At 39.5% G+C, this 20,995-nt stretch overlaps 2 long non-coding RNA genes across 3 annotated transcripts in view; one reads left to right on the top strand and one right to left on the bottom strand.

Moving 5' to 3' along the window:
• Nucleotides 1-13,493, top strand: part of LOC125989254 (uncharacterized) — a 30,913-nt gene extending 17,420 nt beyond the window's left edge. The window contains exons 1-3 of one of the 2 annotated variants that reach the window (XR_007488637.2): nt 1,700-1,814; nt 11,337-11,403; nt 11,491-13,493. This is a non-coding gene — a long non-coding RNA (uncharacterized lncRNA). Of the gene's footprint in view, nt 1-1,699; nt 1,815-11,336; nt 11,404-11,490 lie in introns of those variants that run through there. The other variant, XR_011087388.1, reaches the window with a different exon arrangement.
• The window catches only part of LOC125989237 (uncharacterized), a 39,755-nt gene continuing 21,427 nt past the window's right edge, over nt 2,668-20,995 (bottom strand). The window contains exons 2-3 of the long non-coding RNA XR_007488630.2: nt 5,415-5,506; nt 2,668-3,644 (exon numbers count right to left, since the gene is read on the bottom strand). This is a non-coding gene — a long non-coding RNA (uncharacterized lncRNA). The remainder of the gene's footprint in view (nt 3,645-5,414; nt 5,507-20,995) is intronic.

Genomic DNA, 20,995 nt, shown 5'->3' with positions numbered 1-20,995 from the left:
AGTATGTTCCTAATGTTCTCATTCAACTACACTCACATGAGTTGAACACACACACGCTACATCTCTACACACGCTTTCCATCCGCATACACATTAGTAGTGCAATGATCCAATTAATCAGACTTTTCGCTTTGGGTTAGAATACTGATTCCTCGTATTTTCTCTTTGCGAGCTGGAAATCCATCCGTCTATCTGAGGCGTTTTTGGCCAGGAGGCACGGTGTCGCCTCCCGTCGTGCCGGGTGCCATTAAAACTAAAAAATATATCGACGTATAAAAAGGATCCGCATAGAGACTGGAAGAGGGAACGACGGCCACTCAGCTGGATGCCGCAAATGAAGCCGAGGCCTGGCTAAAGCCTTCATACGGGCCTGGACGTGTGACAACTGCCAACGCCCCTTGTGGGACCTTAGCTGTTCTGTTGGCTTGACCGAAATCATTTGAATATTACAATTAAGTAAAAGCAGAAATACATACGGTAGGCCAACATCAACAGCATTGAGGTGTCTGTGATATTTCACTTGCTTGTTTTTAACTCTGTGCTCTTTGCGTGTGTGTGTGCTCTGTATGGGTGGCTTCATACACACACATTAGACGGTTTGATACACACGGATGCGGAGTCAGACCTCCACTTGCGCAAGCGGTATAAAATTGAGATCGTCGAGTATTGTCACATCACAATCGACTCCAATTACAATTAAAGTAGCAATCAAAGCCAATGAACACTCGAGAAATATTGAACACGAGTGAACAGCGATCACCAAAATCACCCTCCACTTATGTATTATACTTAAAATATATTCGATTCTAAACATGTTTTTTTTATTTAGCAAAGCTATTGAATCAATGTAAACAAACTATTTTGCAACATGTACTCGATTATACTACCTTATAATTTAACAAATTGGCATCACTATTATTTTCCACACAGTTCGGAGGTTCGATTCCACCTCCGGCCCGCCCTGTGTGAAGTTTGCATGTTCTCCCCGTGCCTGCGTGGGTTTTCTCCAGGCACTCCGGCCCAATGACCACTCCAAATTACCCGTAGGTGTGAGTGGGAGTGTGTCTATGTGTTCCCTGCGATTGGCTGGCAACCAGTTCAGGGTCACCTGCTTCCAAACAACCGTATATACATCATAAATGTAATTTGTGAAAGAGGCGCTGTCCCTTTAAGAAATGTTGCATTCAAAGTTGCACCTCTCGTGCATCCTAACTAAACATGACAAGTCCAAAATTCTTTTGAAGACTATATTTTTTTTTCATGTATCAGCTTGCCTTATTTCATTTCCCTGATCAAAAATCATTTGGAATTGTCATAAGTCGCATCCTTCTCATCCTCCTCCTCCTCGTCATCATCATCATTCTCATCATCACACGTGTGTTTGAGGCTTGTGAAGGATTCATCCCGGGATTTTTATTTATTTCATCACTCCCCGCCGTCTTCTGAGGGAATCAGATAACGGCGTCGCTAACGATGATGCTGCCAGCTCGTCTGATGCCTGACAGGAAATAGCTGGGGGGCGGCGCAGGAATGCCGCACATATCAAAAAAGTCCTACAAAAATTCAACAAGCGCTCAAGTGGTGAGATGGGATCGTGGACGCCGGCTCAAGGTGGAAAGTACGTAGTGACTCAGAATATAATGTACTATTTCTTTTCAATATGCTCCCACGGATTAATCCATGTATTTTAATCCATTTTAGGGGTGGGGGGCTCCCATTTAGGCATTTTACTGCCCTCTGCTGGCTACTCAAATTGACTTCAAAGTGCCCCCCAGCTCGCATTGCGAACGTCGCTTGACCATACCAAGAAACCAGGTGAGCCATGATGTTCGTAATCAGTTCTTAAAATGTTATCTTAATTCTTATTCCACTAAAGAAATTTTAATCCGAGTCTTTAGCCAAGAAAGGACAATATTGAAGCGATGATCATTTTTTTACTTCCATTTAAAAAATAATTGAGCCAAGTTAACACAATATCGCCTCTCAACACTCCATCACAATTGCACAATCAAAATAATCACATGTGGAAATAATCCATAAAAGCAACGGCTAATATTTCCTCACATGAAACGATTAAGGATTTATCGTAGGGATTAAAAGACTTTTACACTCTCAGGAAGCCCGACACTTCATTAAAACGGAAAATAATACCGCAATTGTTATTTTGTTAATTATGATGTTGCACTCTGACTGCTAATTTGGAAGTTGTGTGTGTGCGTGCAATCGTGTTCACGCACGTGTGTGTGTGTTTTCATTAAACCCGGACAGCCATTGTTTTGCCGCCTGCTGTTTATCGGGCTGCGGCTATCGCTAACACAGCTCATCATTCACTGCCATATTGTGGTGGCAAACAATGAGCCGCCGCCGCGCACAATGAAGCCTGACGGGAGCGCGTCAACAATTGTACGTTTGTGAACTCAAAGGTGGAGAATTCTGACAGCAGTTGCCGTGTTAGTTAGAAGGCCTCGTGTCCTGCTCGTCTGAGCTTTGGACGATTTCTCCTATCCCGCAAGATAGACGATAACTTTAACTAATCGTCCACAATTGGTTTTTTTTTGCGATTCAAAGGTGGCTCAGAGTTATGTAATAGAAAATCTGGCGGACATATCAATCAGAGACCTCGGATGCTCTTTTAATTTGCAAAGTCGTTTTGAAAATGTGTATGTTGATGTGGAAACAAGTTTACATTTTTAGTAAACATGTTGAAATACTAAAGAGGAGACGTCAAAGCTTTCATGTTGTTCAAATATTTGCTGGTGTCAGTACAGAAGGGGCGAGCGGGAGACTCTTTGTGAGAGTTTCCCCCTCAGAGCGGAAGAATCGGCGAAAAGGTTGCTCGGTGGATGATTGGCGGCTGGTATTTGCTGTGGCGAGGTGAACGTCAAGCACCGCCGTGTCTGCTTAAAAAAATTTAAAAAGAGGTGGCGCCTCCCTCCCCCTTTTTGACTCTATGGTTAGGATAAGAAGCAGTCTGAGATAAAGATCGCTGGTTTTAAAATTGAATTTGAACCCTTAATTATTCCTCGAAACCCAACCAATGTTTAAATTTGAAACCGTAACTCTAGTTTGAAACACTGACGAGAAAACCAACTTTGATACCCTGCTTTGAAATTGTAATTCATGTTTGAAAGCCAAATATAAAACCCTAACACAACTTTTTCACTAAAAGCCTTAAGCATTACTTGAAAGTTTGAAATCCTACTTGTCATTTTAAGACATAATTTGAAACCGTAATTTAAATCCTGAACCTTCAATGTTACGACTAGTCACCAAACGTGGTGCGGCTACGTGGTGTTAGTGTCGCGTTGGCATCTCTTCGGCTCATTTGAACTTTGACCCCGCCACAAAGGGGCCGGTGTCAGTCCCCACTTCCAAACAAATGAATGAATGAAACGCGTCCGCTGGAGGTTAAAAGCTGGCTGATGGTTTTATTGAAGGTGAGCTATGCACAGCCGCTCTGTTGCGACGAGCATTTCTTTTCTTCCTTTGTTTTTTTTTTCTCCACGCTTTTGTGACATTTGGGCTGAGATTGCTTTTCATTATTGGACTCCACTGGATGCATTGTGGGTAAATATGGCAGGTGGAGGTCGCCCGGGGAGATGAGAGAACGTTTGGCAAAGTCAAGCCGCAGGGAAACGCCGCCGCCTGTTTCGGATATAAAAAAAAAAAAAAAACGATAGTAAAAAAAAAAAAAAAAAACCACACATAAAACAGGTTGTGTACAAACACAGCAAGAGTGACCAAATCAATCCCACAAAAAAACGATTTAACATTTTATTCAAAGCCCAACCCACTCTTGAAACTGCATTTTCAAACCTAACCCGAGTTTATAATCCTAATTTGAAATAACAACCACAATATTAATCCCTGCTTGAAACCGCAACATTAAAACCACAGCCATTGTTTGGACTCTTAATTTGAAACCTAAACCATTGTTGATAATGCTCATTTAAAATCTTAACCCTGACCACAATGAGTCAGCATTACAAACACTCGATTGTGTTATCATGAGTTAGCTACATGTGGCTCAATGCTAATAACAGATGATCTGTGCATCTACCTAATGAAATAATTTTGATGTTAAAACAAACAAAGAATTTAGGAATAACGAAAGCCAAACCAGAAGGAAAGTGATACATTTTTCCAAGGTGTCTGTCCAGTGATATGTGTTCAAAAATCCAGATTTTGTCTTATATTTCAGGTGTACCTTTCCAATGCCCTGTGTCATGTCTGTGTTCTACTTTTATCTTATTTTTTTATATATATGATTTTTACTTGGCACTTTGTATGGAGCTGTGGTTGTTTTTAAAGTCCTCTATAAATAAACTTGAGACTTACTGTTAAAAAAAAAAAAAAAGACCCTTCTAGAAAGTGGATTTTAAAGTAAAACTGTGACATTTGCGAGACGAGTAGAACACTTTAGGACACATTCGACATATTTTTCTTCCACTTTGAGCCTGTAGCGAGGCTAATGAGCGTTAACATCCGCCTATATGTAAAGCACCCCACCAGGCCAGCCGCCTGTGGTGCCCCGCAGAGTGATGCGCAGAGGTGGCTGTAGAGTACGCCAAACTCCTCCTCATCTGCTCATTAATGCCCGCTAAAACGGTGAAAATGCTCGCCGGAGTTTTAACAGCCGCTGTTTATCCATGTTCAGCGTGACAATGTTGACTTTCATCACGCCAGCCAGGACATCAAAGCTTCACCAGGACATAATAGAACAAACATAGTGTGTGTTTTAATGGCGCTTTGAATTGTTTCAATGTAAGCTAACGCCATGTCCAATCATACAAGTGTCCAAGGATGCAGGAGTCCATTGACACAGGTCCCTAATGATATAAAGCACTGGTGTCAAACTCAAGGCCCGGGGGCTAGATACGGCCCGCCACATCATTTTATCTGGCCCGCAAAGACAAATTGTGCATCAAATTTGCGTGTCATTACTAGAATTACAAATTGTCTTCACTTTTAATTTTTTTTTTAAATATTTGACCAGTTTTTACTCGTCTGATTTGAAAACGAGTTGTCAGTTTGTTTTGTAGCTTTTACTGTATATAATATGAGGTGCTCATACATTTATTTGGGTTGGGTCATAATGGCCCTCCGAAAGAAGCTATGACTACAATCCGGCCCGTGAAAAAAATGCGTTTGACACCCCTGATATAAAGTATAAAAGTTATTTCCTACAGGTACACCAGTTTAATTATACAGGTGTCCAGTGATTCAAAAATGTTGCAGTATCATACCGTGTGATTCTAATATGCTTGTGTAGAAACAGAGGTGTTTTTTTTTTTTTCTAAATCATCCAGTGTTGAGTGATTTAGTTGTGATGTGATGTCAGCCCGAAATAATCAGAGCTTATTCGCTCTTCACATCTCACAAAGAAGATGAACATCCTGGAGCTGAAATACTTACTCGCAACTTGGTCGTCGTTTGTAACATTCTTGTCTTCAAAGGAGGGATGCTGTTAAACCGCAGTTTTCTCCTCAGGGGTCGGCAACGAGAAGCTGAAAAACACAACAGGCGGTGTGCGGAGGAAAACTTTTTTCTTCTGTCAGATGATACAAATGATTATACATGTGTTTGCTTCATTTTTTAGCAAGGATAAAATACAAAGCACTTGCTTTAATTTGGAGTTCCCCAGGGCTCTTTACTAGGGCCACCTGTGTTTTGTTATTGCATTCAATTATTGTTTGGATGCTGAATTATATATGATATTAAGTAAATTTATCGTTGACCTAGATTCTCAATGCAATAAATTGAACAAGTCTCCATTTTGGTTTAAAGCAGCCATTTGCGAGTCAAACCCAGAATGGAATTTGTCCAAATGAGCTCCAACCGAAGGCAGTACTTTTCAAAACGTGACCAACATACCAACATTTTGAGCATTGCCGATGAAAAAGGTAGATGCAAAGGCCTATTCATCACAAGCTTCTGCCTTAATCACCATAATAATGATTATTATTGTTTATCTGAAACATCAGCAAGGTCAGAGGAAATTCTTTGCTCCTTGCTCATGTTTTGAACTTCTTTAAATACCGACTGTCAATGCATTAGCAGTGAAAGGCCTCATCCTTCGAGTGTGCATGTGTGCTTGTGTGTGTATGTGAATAATTAGAAGATGAAGTGGCTCCTCTTTTCATGGCAAACACAAGCTGTCTGAATTCCCTTCAATGAGTCATTATCAAAGTTCAATGTGAGGTTGGCGCAGATACAAAAGGGCTGCCGCTGATGTTCAGCTGAATTCAAATAGAAGATTTCAAGAACACGTTGCAGATTCACCAGCAATTTGTGTCAATAACATCTTTTTTCCCTCCACCTGAAAGCGAAAGTGCACTTTAAGCTGCTAACCCTGAACGCCCACAAAAGCTAAAAAGTTCCTTTAGCAGCAGCAGGACTCGAGATAACCCTGTCAATGCATGTACTGGTTCTAACGTTTCAGGTTGACAATGGCATATGTGTCCAGAGATACACGTGTCAAGTCACACATGTGGCTCTTGACATGATACATGTCCGACGACGAAGCAGGTACTTGATAATTTTGTCCGCTAACACAAAATTACAATGTTTTGCGGATTTTACTACCGTATTTTCCGGACTACAAGGCGCACCTAAAAGCCTAAACATTTTTCAAAAGCCGACAGTGCGCTTTATAGTCCAGTGTGCCTTATATATGGACCAAATTCCTAAATTTAAACTGGCCTGAAGCATTGTGTCATGAAATCAATCATAAGTGGCCCGCTGAAGACTATGAATCATGAATCAAAAAGACTATGGATCATTATTTTGTGATTATAAAGTAATTTGTTGCGTCCAAAGTTGAAATAAAAAAGATAAAATGGAGAATGAATTAATTAGGATTAAAAATCTGACATGATGCATTAATGGCGCGCCTTATAGTCCGGTGCGCCTTATATAAGGACAAAGTTTTCAAATGGGCCATTCATTGAAGGTGCGCCTTATAGTCCTGTGCGCCTTATAGTCCGGAAAATACAGTATATGCGATTATGAAACAGGTGGCTAAGCATACCATTATCTGATATAATTTACTTCCCTGTGTCCAATAATACTACTAACATAGGATAGAGGTGTTATGCTTGAAGGATTATAAAAGTAATATGTGGAAGAATGAACAAAAATGAGCCCGTATGAGAGTTATGGTCATGTTTAGTCATAGTTTTGACAGTTCAAAAAATGAGAACAGTTTACCAGAAATATTGTTTACCATATATAAGTAGCTCGTGATCACTAAAAAAATTCCAGTCTACATCTCTTTGGGTCATTTGGTTATCCACGACTATAAGGCGTTTTTCCAGTGTGGACATCAAAGTTAGATGTTTCCACCCTATGAAAATGCATGTGTGAACAAGCTAAGCTAATTTTAGTGGGATAAAAAAAATTACCAACAGTAATAGAAAGCTTTTTTGTTTTTTTTTCTGTAAATCTTGTAGCTTTTTCTCCCCCAATCAAATGTGAAGTATTAGATATTTTCAATTAAACTAAGTGAGCAAACCAAATACATATTTTCAGGCTGACACTGATAACCATGCTAACACAATAGCATTTTGTCTGAAGAGAAATAAATATTTTCTGCCTTCATGACTGAGCTTTGTGGAGTTGTTGACCAAGCCGCTGCCTCTTCCTGACGTTGTTAGCGCCGCGCTAATTAGCGAGCAGGCTTCTAATGGCGGCATGGACGGCACTCAAGTTGAACTGAGACCCGCTGCGTGGCCGCCTAATGTGTTCCGCGGAGTACTCGAAAAATCATGTGTACTTCATTTGATAAACAAACTACTGCCCTCGCTATTTGTTTATCGTAGCCGTTGACATCTGGAGACCAATATGAACCAGGACTAACCCATTGTGATCGGACAGACTGTGACAGGTCGCCCCATGACAGCTCTTAATTGCGTAAATGAACTCTTGACGATGAATTTATCAACAACGCCCTCATTTAAAATGACAGCGAGAGAATTTTCCGGAAGAATGCTAAGTGTAGCTATTATTCTATGATTTCCAATTAGGTTAGGGTTGATTTGAATTTGGACGAGTTTTTTTGTTTGTGTCTGTCGGTTTCCTCGGCGCAGTGATCTTTTTGGCAATTTTATATTGAGATTTGTGGTTCTATATAAAACTTGAAGACCCTAACCCAATTTTGAAACAGAGCTTTAAATGTCAACCCTGTACCTTTATTTTGGATTTCAAGCCCCATTTTCCATGATGGATCTTGATTCCATCTAATAACCCTGACTTGAAATCCCTTTTTTTTTTCTACGTGATGTCTAAATTCCAACCCAGGCTTAAACCCTACTTTCAAACTGTTATTCTTGAAACCCAATCCACTAAATTATGAACCGATTGAAATCTTAGCCCTGTCCTTAAAACCTTACTTGACACCTTAACCCTGGCTAGAAATCCTGTTTTGAAATGGAACCCCAACTTGAAAGCCGAGCTTTAACCCCTGCAAATTCTTCTTTGAAATCCCAAGCCTTACTTAAAACCCGACTTTTAAGGTCTGACCATAGTTTGAAACAAATCCTACCTTGAAACCTTAACCCCGGCATTAAAGCCTAATTACACACCAATCTAACGTCCTCTCAAAATGGCCGCAATCATTAATCCCAAATGATTCTCTGCTGCTTCCTCAGCCTCTATTACGGCATCAAGAGGCTGTGGAGCCCTCCAGTGTAGAAAAAAGACAAACAGAAAATTAATCGGCACACTTTCTCTTTATCTGATTGGACTCTTGTCTGGTGAAGAGGCTTTTGTGCATCCGCTCAAAACCTCATGGACAACCTGATCTTGTTGATAACCGCACAAAAAAAACCCTCCAAGCCCATTTTTACTTTTCTTTCAATTTTTCTTTTTCAACCAGGTTTGTGCTGATATCCACCCACACTGCTCTCGTTTTTACTCCTGGACAAAGGATGGGTCGCCGAGCACTTAACTTAAAAAATGCTCAACTTGCTGTCGCTTTTGATTCTGATCAATACTAAAATTCCTTTTAAAATTGCAAAAGTGAACAAAAACATCACTTGTTGCTAGGCAAACGTTTTTGAGCTTCTATTAGCATTAGCCAATAATGAATACATCCATCCAATCCATTCGTTTTATGGAATCCAGACTCAATATGCTAGTTTGATGCCCTTACCTAAATTCAAACCGTTAATTACAAAGTGTAACCTGGAAACCCCTGTCTTGAAACGTCCACCTCTTGGTGAATAAAAGGCCGATGACAACACACGGAGTAAAAAGCCTAACAAGGCAGACGTGAAACGGACCACAAGATATCAGGACACAACATGACACGCAACTAAATGTATTCAAAATGAAAGCAAAATCTCAATCCAGAATCCAGATCACGAAAACGCGGCAGCATGCATGTTAAAAAACAAAAAATCATTTTAAATTTTTTTTCTGGTAGTAATTAAAGTTGATTGTGCAGTGTTGTCATATTGTTTTCACTTGTGTGTGTCATGATCAAAGCCGAGTGGACGTTTCCTCTTGGTCTTGGGTTTCTTGGTCATTCCGGCTGGATTTTAATTAGCCCCGCGTGCTTGGAAATGCACAATTTAATGAACAAAACGTCTGTAGCGTGTGTCAGCGTCGTCGTTTGGCCGTATCGCCGGTTGCGATCGTGCGGTAGAAAAGCAAAGTTAATTAAAAAGATATGACAAAAGGCTGTCGGGGCTCCAGACGCCTTTTCAATTACGCCTTCATTGTGCCTTTAAAGCTCTCAATCAGCAAACATCCTTTTTCTTCTCAAAATCCTCCCCAGTGAGCGGACTTTGTACAAGCCGCCTCAAAATACCAACCAAAAAAAAAGGAACAGGTGAGCTACAATGAAGGATTTTGTGTGATGCTATTGCAAGAAAATGCATTTTGTTCAAGCATTCAGCTTGATTCTGAATTTGAAACTCTAACGCTGACTTTGGAGCTAATTTTTGAACCGTAACAGGACTTTGTAACTGGTTCGAACCATTGTTTGAAACCGGTAGAAAGAAGAATAGGCGAATAGAAAGTTGAATAGGATTAATTTGGGGATTTGGATTTTGGTCCGTTATGAACTCACAAAGAGCAAAGCCCTCCGTTAAAATGGTGGAGAGTAGAAAAAGAAAAAATGATGAACCGCCCAAAAGGAGGTCACATCTTATATCCAGATGTATCACGTCTGCTGGATCTACAGAAGGATAAGCATGAGATTTTCCGGGAGATGTGGAGAAGAGGATTGTTCATGTTCTCTTTTAATTTCGTATCAGATCTGGATTAAACTTTTCAGAGCAGTTTAGTTGCAGAGCCCTCATTTAAATTAAATGAGATTTGATAGTTTTCTTAATAAGTTGTGCATTATTATTTTGATTATGTTATGAATATCTGAACTTGTCCAAACAATTTTCAAAGTTCTTTTCAAGTGTTGCTTATTTAGCCGCTTTTTGTGGCGCTGCTAAGAATTGACTTGGCGCTACTAAATTGCATGTCGCTACAGCTGGAATCAAAATCATTTTCGAATTTATACAAAAGGTAAAAATAGCTCGAAAATGTCTCCTTCAACTCAAAAGGCCACCTTCAAGTGTCTTTTTGAAAATGGCTTCTTATGACTTTTTGCGTTTCTGCTCAAGATAGAAATTTTGCGTTGCTATTGGATTTGAGGACCACATTTTCAAATCTGTGTGAATGTCAAAAATGATTACAAGTTCTTTGTAAGAAATTACTGACTTTCTGTCTCTTTTTGAGCATAATTATTTTAGACTATTTTGGTGATTCTTATTTCAAATGTCATGTTGCTCAGTCAAACTGGCTTTGAAGGCTGAATTTTCAAATCCATATGAATGACCAAGGGGATCCTACACTGGCGTCATTGAACCAAATTTGCTGATTTTTTGGGGGGGGGGCTTTTTGAGAGTTAAATTTTCCAAATCCCATGAATGGCCATCATATGCCTCAAACGGATACCTCAAACTAAAATGGCCGATTTTCATTTGGGTATGGCTTCTCACGACTTATTTGTGAGTTTACTCATGGGAGTCGAACCAACCAAATTTCATGTTGGCAAGGGTTTTGGGGCTAAATTGAAAAATACATTAATCTTTGGGTCACCACTGAGCCCTTTTTAAACATTTCCATCTCTTTCTCTTTTTGAAACATTAAATAATAGCAAGGATGAACACACTAGTAAAATTTGGAGTGTTTCTTAGCATGGCAAAGCTCTCCAAATGGTGATTTAGTTTGCGATGAAAAGATCCAGGCAACGCTAGAACGGCTTCAATTTTTTTGTGCTTTAATCGTCAGACATCCGCGAAAAAATTGAGCTTTCAAAAGCTTCTTTTCCTCTTCCAGATGTTGTCTTTGAAGCAATAAATGACAGCACGCCGAGAGTCAAGAATAATCTGAAGAGGAAGAGGAGGTAGCCATGAGTCAAAACAGATTTGGAGCCCTCCGCCTCCTTCTCGTCTTCCTCCTCCACCGCTTTTTTTTTTTCTTCCATGTGCAGGCAGAGCGGGGACAAGAAGTTCATTTCAGGGCCGACTAATTCCTTCATTACAGGTGCAGGGGGCTGAAGACGCAGATAGGAAGGACGGCGCAGCTGAGGAGGGAGGAGGCCAAGGAGGAATAAAAGGAAATGAAAGAAGGACGCTTGAAAAGTTGCGATTTTTGCGTCACAGACAAAACCCAAATACAATATAGACTTTCTGACCGCTTTTGTCCAGCAGGTGTATGTAGTGAGCATTCTCAACACTTAAAGAAGAAAAAAAAAAAAAATCAATCTCCGGACCCTAATTTCTTGTCTTACCTAGAACCCAAACCTAGGTTTGAAACCCTTATTTAAAACCAACAATGTTTTGACACCCTACTATAATACCCTCAATGGGTTCTGAAATAATAATTTACATCTCCAAACGTTCTTTGAAACCTCACCCAGTCTTGAAACCCTACTTTAAACTCTTAACCCAGTTGTAAAATCCTAATCCTGTTTTGAAAACCAAACTCCAAATTGAAAATCCCAATGCTGTTTTGAAACACAAATTTGAAACACGAATCAAGTTTGGATTGAAACCCCTTAATCGAGTTTCAACCCCAATTGTATCATCAAAATCTGTGACACAAAAGCCGAAACTTTGTTTAAAACATAAATTGTGATTTGAAGCCATACTTTCAACTACTAACACTTGCTTAAATCCACAATCATGGTTAGAATCCCTATTTGAAATCCCTACCCATAGTTTGGAATCCAGGCTTGCGATCCCAACCCTACCCAGATTTAAAGTCTTGCGTTAAACCCCTAATTCAGGTCCAAAACCCCAAATTATAAATGTGCTAGCCTAATTCAAATCCTTAACTGTGGCTCAAAACTCTTTCCTTAAAACCTAACCCAACAGTCTCTTAAAAGCATACCGTAATTTCCGGACTATAAGTCGCGGTTTTTTTCATAGTTTGGGTGGGGGGGCGACTTATACTCAGGAGCGACTTATATATGTTTTTTTTTCACAAATTTTTACTTGATCATTAAGACATCACTTACAAGTATAGTTGACCACTTCCCATGTTATTTTTAGTATAGTTGATCACTTCACATGCTTTTATTTCTTTATCTTGAACATATTCAAAACATAAAAAATAGAGAAAACGTCAAATAAAGCAATTAACACTTTAAAGCACCATATCCAAGTCCACTGTCTGCTGTATGTACACTTGCTCCATTTTTGCTCCTCTTATATTTATTATTATTATTTATTATTATTTGTTTATTTATCATTTATTCAATACTCTTATTTATTCATTGTTAGTGCCTTCTTGGTTTTTTTTTGTGATGCTTGTATGCATATGTGTACTATCTCACCGAGGGATAGTGGAAATGTAATTTCAATCTCTTTGTGTGTCTTAGTATATAAAAAAATATATCGACGATAAAGCAGACTTTGACTTTGATAAAACAACCAAAAAAAAATATATTTTCAGACGAAACTGGATGAGGGCGCTCTAAATTTTACCGTTGGCCGTGACTCATCAACTGGGTGGGCTTAAGAAAAATGGCACCAAAAAGAAACTCATATTTTGCAGGTTACAAACTTCAAGTTGTAAAATATGCAGCTGAAAACAGTAATCGAGCAGCAGAAAGAAAGTTTGGAGAACCGTGATGTACCAATGGATTACTATTTCAAGTGACGTCAGTAGCGCGGCGCGCCGGTTGTTTACATACAAACGTGCCCACACAAGGACTACCATCATTAGCGGTGACCATTTCTAAGTGACACGGAGGACAACGAGTTTGAAGGAATTAAGGATTTGGAGTGACATAGAAGGTTTGAAAAACTATTATGGCTTTTACGCACGCCCGGTCTCTACTGAGTCGGGGGCCGACGCTCGGCCGAGTGGCTGTCCGCGAACGGTGCGTGGGGCTCGGACATGGCCATTACGCACGCCCGGTCTGTCTGGAAGTCCACGCCGCCACACGCTTGGAAGTTTGTTTTGTTTAATAAAGAGCCGTTTACCAAACCTACGTCTATCCTTGTACTTTGTTAACGCTACAATATAGTTATATAGTAGATCTGTGGAATAAAGACGAGGCTGACGTCAGGGCGCACGCGCGGCGATGTTGACAAAGGACGAGGAATTTGATCGATGGATTTAATGGAATTAAAGTGCACGGATGGTTTGATAATATTATTGGCTTGTATTATAGTTATTTAAAATATAGTTTATCTATCGTTATATGAGCCTGTGGAATATTTTGAAGCGCAAGCGCCCTCAGCCGTGCGCACCCATTGTTGACAAAGAACGATCGATGGATTTAATGAATTGGAGTGACACTGATGGTTTTATAAACATGTTATTCATGTAATAGTTGTCCTTAATCACTCTATATGTTACGTCAGGCCCGTTCTCAGCTCTTTGTTTGTGTTTGTCATGTTAGCATACCTATCGTTTAGCCTGTTGTTGCTATTTAATGAATTGGAGTGACACCGATGGTTTTATAAACATGTTATTCATGTAATAGTTGTCCTTAATCACTCTATATGTTACGTCAGGCCCGTTCTCAGCTCTTTGTTTGAGTTTGTCACGTTAGCATACCTATCGTTTAGCCTGTTGTTGCTATTTAATGAATTGGAGTGACACTGATGGTTTTATAAACATGTTATTCATGTAATAGTTGTCCTTAATCACTCTATATGTTACGTCAGGCCCGTTCTCAGCTCTTTGTTTGTGTTTGTCACGTTAGCATACCTATCGTTTAGCCTGTTGTTGCTATCGTTTAGCCTGTTGTTGCTCGTTCATGACTGTTTTTGGTGTGGGATTTTGTCGAATAAATTGCCCCCAAAATGCGACTTATACTCCGGAGCGACTTATATATCTTTTTTTTCACTTTTTGGGGCATTTTATGGCTGGTGCGACTTATACTCCGGAGCGACTTATAGTCCGGAAAATACGGTACTTTAAATTATTTGTAGCGATCCTCAAACATTTAATAATCAGCATCTCTGCTGGGTATGAAGTCTTTGCTGTAAATGTTTTATCACGTTAATGGATAAATATCGATTATGAGCCACTCCAGATTTTGCGTTTTGTACACGTGCTATCGACGGTTTCTATAATTGCAACCTAAGCGCGGTGTTGTAAAGAGGCGGCCTTAATTGCCTAACGATAAGTAAATAGTTTTTCTATATCGCCATCTGGATGAAGTCTCAATGGAAAACTGCAGTTGGAGTCAATACTAACTTCCAGTCTTTCGAGTTCCGTAAAAGAAACGAGCGCATCGTTTTGCTTGCGTGTACCGTAACATGTTGTCGTCCTTTTTAGCAACTTTGCCTCAGCGGAGCATCTAGCTAATGGTGTAAGCGCTGCCCCGCTAACTTAGTGGCGGTCAGAGAGCGGTCGTAGGTGGCGGGCTAATCGATGGCGAGCGCCAGTGATTTATTAGGTTTGCTGAAGTCAGCGGCGAGGCAAAGCGAGGCGGAGGGGATTTTCGCCACCTAGGATTCCCTCGTCGGTGTGTCGGCACACGCCGCCCTCGCTCGCCTTCTTAATGTGTCCGGGAAGTTTTTTAAGACCTGCGCCAATAACCTGCATTGCTAACGGAGACAAATGCCGTAGTGCATCCTCGGAAGCTCCACTAATTGTGTAATGGGAAGAAAGGCATTGTGGGATGCCACAAGTGGCGCTCAGGGGTTGTGATCGTAAAGAAACAAGAAGCTTTTGAGCCTAACCCAGCGGTTTCCAAACTCAGGCCTGGGGACCATTTGCGGCCCGCTGACCATCTTTTTACGTTTTAAAAATGACTTTTGATAGAGCATGGAAATTTCACTTCGCTTTTCTAGACATGCAAGGAAACTATCACTGAAATAGTAACTTTTTGCTAACGCTTTGTGAATTATGACATTTCAGTTGCATCAAGGTCTGATTTGTAAACATATCAAATTAGAGTTAGGGGTTTGGTTTTGAATATGGCTGTGGGACACCTCAAAATCTGGAAAAAATGTTTGCCGTTTCAGCTTCAAATTAAAGCCCTGCAAAAAATAACTATTATTTCTTGCTTACATTTACTGTAGTGCTTAATTGGTTGGGTTTATCATATTTAGATTAAATTGAACTACTATATTAAAGTTATCACTTGTAGGGTTTGATTTCTATAAATGTAACCCTTGATATATTGACATATGAAAATATTTTGGACACCCCTTACCTAAATGCCACTGACACTGAAGTTAACACCAGCAATACAAAACTGAATATGGAAGTGTGTAGCAAAAAAATGGCCTAACCTTGGAAAACAATTGAACTTATCAGCGGCACAATAAGTAGCAATTTGAAATAAAGAAATCATGACTGACATGTTTCCATGAATAAATACAATGTAAATGCAATACTTTGCTGTCTAAGAAAATTTGAATAGCAGAAAAAGCCGCAAGAAAAGTCAGCGGCGTATGTGACGAGTGCTCTCAACACAACACTTCCGTTGTCCTCTGCGAGTTCTGTGTTTATGATATCGTCACCGAAAAAAAAAGACGTTTTAATCTCCTTTCATCTTGTGTCTTTCCTCAAGTGTTTTCCCACCAAGAAATAATTGGAGCAACCCCACTTGCACCCCCTCACTCCTGTCTTTATTCCCATCTTCGGTGCCATCCCGTGGGAAGAAAGAAGCTCATTGCAATTCCCGAGCAGGAAAAAAAAAAATCCCTGAGAACTTCCCCTTGGGCTTGCCATCAGCGGATGACCAGCGAAGGCTGCATACATCTTACCGCAGCCCCCTGCCCGGGTGCATTGTGGGAAGGGTCCCCCGGAGGTCCCCAATGGCTCCTCATAGATGGCTTTTTTATGAAATGCGTCCTCCCATAGGAGTCGCTCGTCTTAACGGAGGCAATTAAGCCACAAATGTGAGATATTTTTATACCCTATTATATATTTTCCCTCCCTGGGAATATTAATTGTAATAAGTGCGTGTGTTCTGCCCGGCAACTGGTTAACACTGCACGCCAACCGGCTCTTTAATTTAAATGCTCGATTTCTTTGTCGAGATGTTTCTGAACGTTACGCCTGTACGTTTTACTTTTCATTTGGGTGATTCTGGCTATGCAAATGAGGTAGGCGGGGCTAGTAATCCAACACAAATATAGAAAAAGACTGAGCTGAATGAATGAATGAGTGAATACATTTTTTAATGTGGAAGAAAGTAGGAAAAGGAATGCAGACTTTTTTTATGGTAAGTTAAAACAAAATAAAAGATCTAATAAAACAAAATGAAAAATGTTTTTCAAAATGAATTGAAGACATTTAAAAGAAGTCTTTATTTTTCTTAACATAAAACAAATAGTATATAGTACAACATAAATACAGAAATTAAAAAATAGCTACAGTGTAGAATTGTGTATCTTGATTTAATTGATAGAGAATAAAAAATAATAAAATGTAATTTTGCAAGATCAATGTTTTTTAATAATAAATTGATGAAAGACATTTTTAAAAAATGAAAACCTAAAATAATTATTTTGATTTATTTTTGGAACTGAATAAAAATTACAGAAGTTTTCTTTCAAAAAATGGAAAGACAATAACAGATGCATTATTCAATGCCTAAAACAAAATATATTCAATCTCAAAGTGAGTGTTTTTTCCTAAAACTTGTTTTTTTTTTAAATCACGAATAAAAATCTAATACAATGTAGGAAAAAAAAACATTTTTACATGAGTGAGTGCTAGAAGATGCAAGATCACGCGTGGCAAACCCGTCGAGATTTCCAAGCTTATTAAAGACACTCGAGAGCATTACCCCAGAACCCCCCCCCCCCCCCCCCCTCTCAAGGCAGTTTTTGTTGCAAATTACATGTGCATGTGTGTGTGCGTGCGTTACAGCATTCATCTGAAATGCAAATAACACAGGATTTCCATATGAATGTGCATTTATTATGCGGAGCGTATGTATTTCCAGAAATGGAAATTCATCCTCATTTCCATCCAACACATCTTGGCTTCTCTTTAAAGAAAATGTGATGTCATCTTGTCAATCATCTTCCAGGGTTGCGTGCACGTAGCAGTGTGTTGTCATGATTTGAAAATGTAAATATTGCTTACAATTAGTAGTATAGATTATTAAATAAGTAAGAATCCATCCATCCTTTTGATTTCTATTTTCAGTGTAACATTTAGCATTTTATCTTCAATGGCATTTTAATCCAGTTTTTCAACCATCACAACCATCACAAATAAACTTGACTTGACTTGACTTGACTTGACTTGACTTAACTTGATCACATGCAATTTGGACAGTAATTGCAACTTTCTCACACATTGTCGACACAGCATTAATAATGTGAGTATTGCGGGATCTACACTACCCGCTGCCTCAGCAGGGCTAAGGCCATCTCAGCGGACAGCTCCCACCCTGGCTCCGCCCTGTTTGACCTGTTGCCCTCTGGAAGACGCTACAGGCAAATGAAGACCAGGACAAACAGACTCAGAAACAGTTTCTTTCCCCAAGCCATAGCCGCCCTCAACTCCAGCCGACACTGATGACACTTTCCTCCTGCACTATTACTGCACTTTGTCCGCACTACTGTTTCTGATTATTTCATCTACTTTTCTACTAGTCGATTACTTGACTGTTACTTGTGTCTACCTCATGCACTGGATGGAGGTCTCCAATTTCATTGTACTATGTAGAATGACAATAAAGGTTTTCTGATTCTGATTCTGATAAATTTAAAAAATGTGGTCACGATTGGGTACAGATTTCCAAGACTGAACAAATGAAGCACTAAAATAAATGACAGTAAATTATTGAATTGTCATTCAAAATATCTAATATGCAACGTATAGTATAAGAAGACAGTTTGCTGCGAGGGTTTAGTGTACTGCCTTTGCGCTCCAACGTGTCTTTTTCCATTTTAATCTCTGCATGTCCATAAATAAATACATAAATGAGGTCACGGTGCTTGAGTGTTTGTGTGTTTTATTTTCTTCTTCCCGGTGGGGGATTGACATGCATGAAATGTGACCGTTAGCCACGTTCTGATGAATGCGGCGCATCTTGTCTGATATGGACGCAGCTATGTATGATGTGCTCATCGTTATCATCGCCGTTGTTATTTGTAGGTTTGCACACAGCAGGATGGAAGCTCACTATTGAAAATAATGCATGTGATCGTATGTACATGCAGGGTTAGGGTTACAGCAAGATTAATCCATAACGCATATTGCATAATTTATATTGCAAATCATCTTTCCCTGTTTAAATGAACGGAAATGTCATAAATATGTCCCCCCCCCCCTTCCAAAAAAAAGCCCAAAAATATCATGTTTCTAATGAGGGAAGTAACATTCCCTCGTTTTGTAATCAATATTAAAAACATTCGGTAAGGATTTCATTGAATAGATTATAACGAATGTAGCATTTTTTGTTAGTTTTTGTTTCAATTCAGTGGACATTGTGCTGCTCCTTGGTTATGTGCCATGGCTGCTAGGGGGCAGTATAACACAGACTCCTCGTTACTCATTACTCAGCTGCTGTAATTTTTATCATATTTCTCAGAAGATAAAGAATATATGCCTGGCGGTTTTGTATATTATCTGTCCACGTGTTGTTTTTGATTACCGTATTTTCCGGACTATAAATCGCTCTTGAGTATATGTCGGACCAGCCATAAAATGCATAATACAGTAGAAAAACACATATATAAGTCACACTGGAGTAACGGAACGTAACCCCAGCGAAAAACAAGGGATTACTGTAATTCATAAACTTCCTCCTTTAAGTCTCAGACTTCCTTACTTTTGTTAGTGCGTGTCTAGGTTTTCCTTATCCAGTGATTTGTGTGTGAATTTCAGGGGGTGGATGATTTAAAAAAAAAAAGCAATCTTAACTGACATTATCATGATGCTTGAATAATGCACAATGGCATCAAGTATTCATAACGTATTGAACAGACCTGCCTTGAGGCGCATCCCAGACCTGTGTGCGTGTGCACGTCTGTGTGTGTTTATTGGAAAAGGCTGGGGTTGATATTGAAGCCCCTCTGGAGCAACAAAAGGAAGATTTAAGCAAAAAGTAGCTTTTGGTGCACTTTATTGACGTTTTATGTTCATCCGGGCAGAGAAGAACACAAAAGTTTACACAGTCTCTATGCCATTTGTAACGATTGCTGCTCGGCGGGCGCTGATCTCATCGGCAGGTTACACTTTTTACGCAAGTTGTACTGACTGCTAATAATAATAAAAAAGAATACTGTACAATAAGTGTTGAAAGATTTTTTTTGTTTAATACTTGAATGAGGGCTAAAAAAAACTATACTAAGATAAAAAAAATGTAATGAAAAAGAAATACTAAAAATGTCAACAACAAAAATAATGTAAATTATTAAATGTCATAAAATCTAAAATTTTTAAATTATCTAATAATAATTTAAAATCATATTATGGAAATGATACATACACCTGATGCAAACTGTATTCATTCACATATCTGCCTGTTATGGGGCCCTATTTTCGGTACAGCGTAGAATCTGTTTGCCTGCACCTTAGTCACATTCACCAAAATCACATTATCTACGCCACAATTTAGACCTGTTGGTCTAAAGTCTTTCTGTCACAAAAGCGCCTATCGCATCTAGTGTGGCGCAATGTGGTCAGTCAATTCACAAACACACTAAACTAGACTTGCCCTAGCAAACAAAAGTACAAATAATGGAAAATACTTTTTACAGCAAGCGCACATGCAATTGACTATCAAAATAAAACTCCATGATGTCCTCAAATACCGTGCAAGTATGTACGTGAAAGTAATAGGTTCAATATTTCATTTATTATTATTTTTTTTTAGAATAAGTATACATCATTTAAAACTTTGTTTATGATTAATGTAGGCTACTTTTAATGAAAAATTACTGTGTTTTTATCTTAGTTTTTATTCATTTTGATAAAGATTAAATATTTTGTTATCTGCACTGACTTGTTGGTGTTTTCCTTGTGCTGAACACTTAAAAAAGATTTTGCTAAAGAAATACGAATCATGATTAAAAGGGTCACCGGAATCGGACGTTTTTGTTCCACTGTAATGGAACCACCCCCACACGCCCCAAGCCACCCTCTTCCTCCTCTTCCTCTTCGTCAGCTTATTATGAAAAGTGTCCTCTGGGTGCGAACATGAAGCAATAACACAGCGGCAGCGGCTAATTGCGTTAGCCGAGCAGCACAGTGGCTGGCGAGCGGGACAAAGGGCAAAAATCTAATAGTCAGGTGGCAATATGGCAACCAAATTAGAGCATTAGTTTTCATCAGTGTCCCCCCCCCCCCCCATCAGCCAGGGGGGGGAGACAAAGGGGGGGGGGTCTACAAAACATCCCAATCTAATTGCCAGCGTGCAAGCGTGACTGGAGGGCCGGCGAGTGGTGATGTGAAAGATGTGATGTCATTCTTGGGAGACGTAAGCAGCTTTAACGCAATAACTCCCCAAAAGCCGCTTCATTAGGTACAGCATCCAAGTGCCTTGACCTACGAGTTGAATTCAG

Source organism: Syngnathus scovelli, chromosome 1 (assembly GCF_024217435.2).
Source record: "Syngnathus scovelli strain Florida chromosome 1, RoL_Ssco_1.2, whole genome shotgun sequence".
NCBI classification, from domain to species: Eukaryota; Metazoa; Chordata; class Actinopteri; order Syngnathiformes; family Syngnathidae; genus Syngnathus; species Syngnathus scovelli.
The sequence above is the reverse complement of the archived record's forward strand: the minus strand, read 5'-3'. Positions and strand labels throughout refer to the sequence as shown.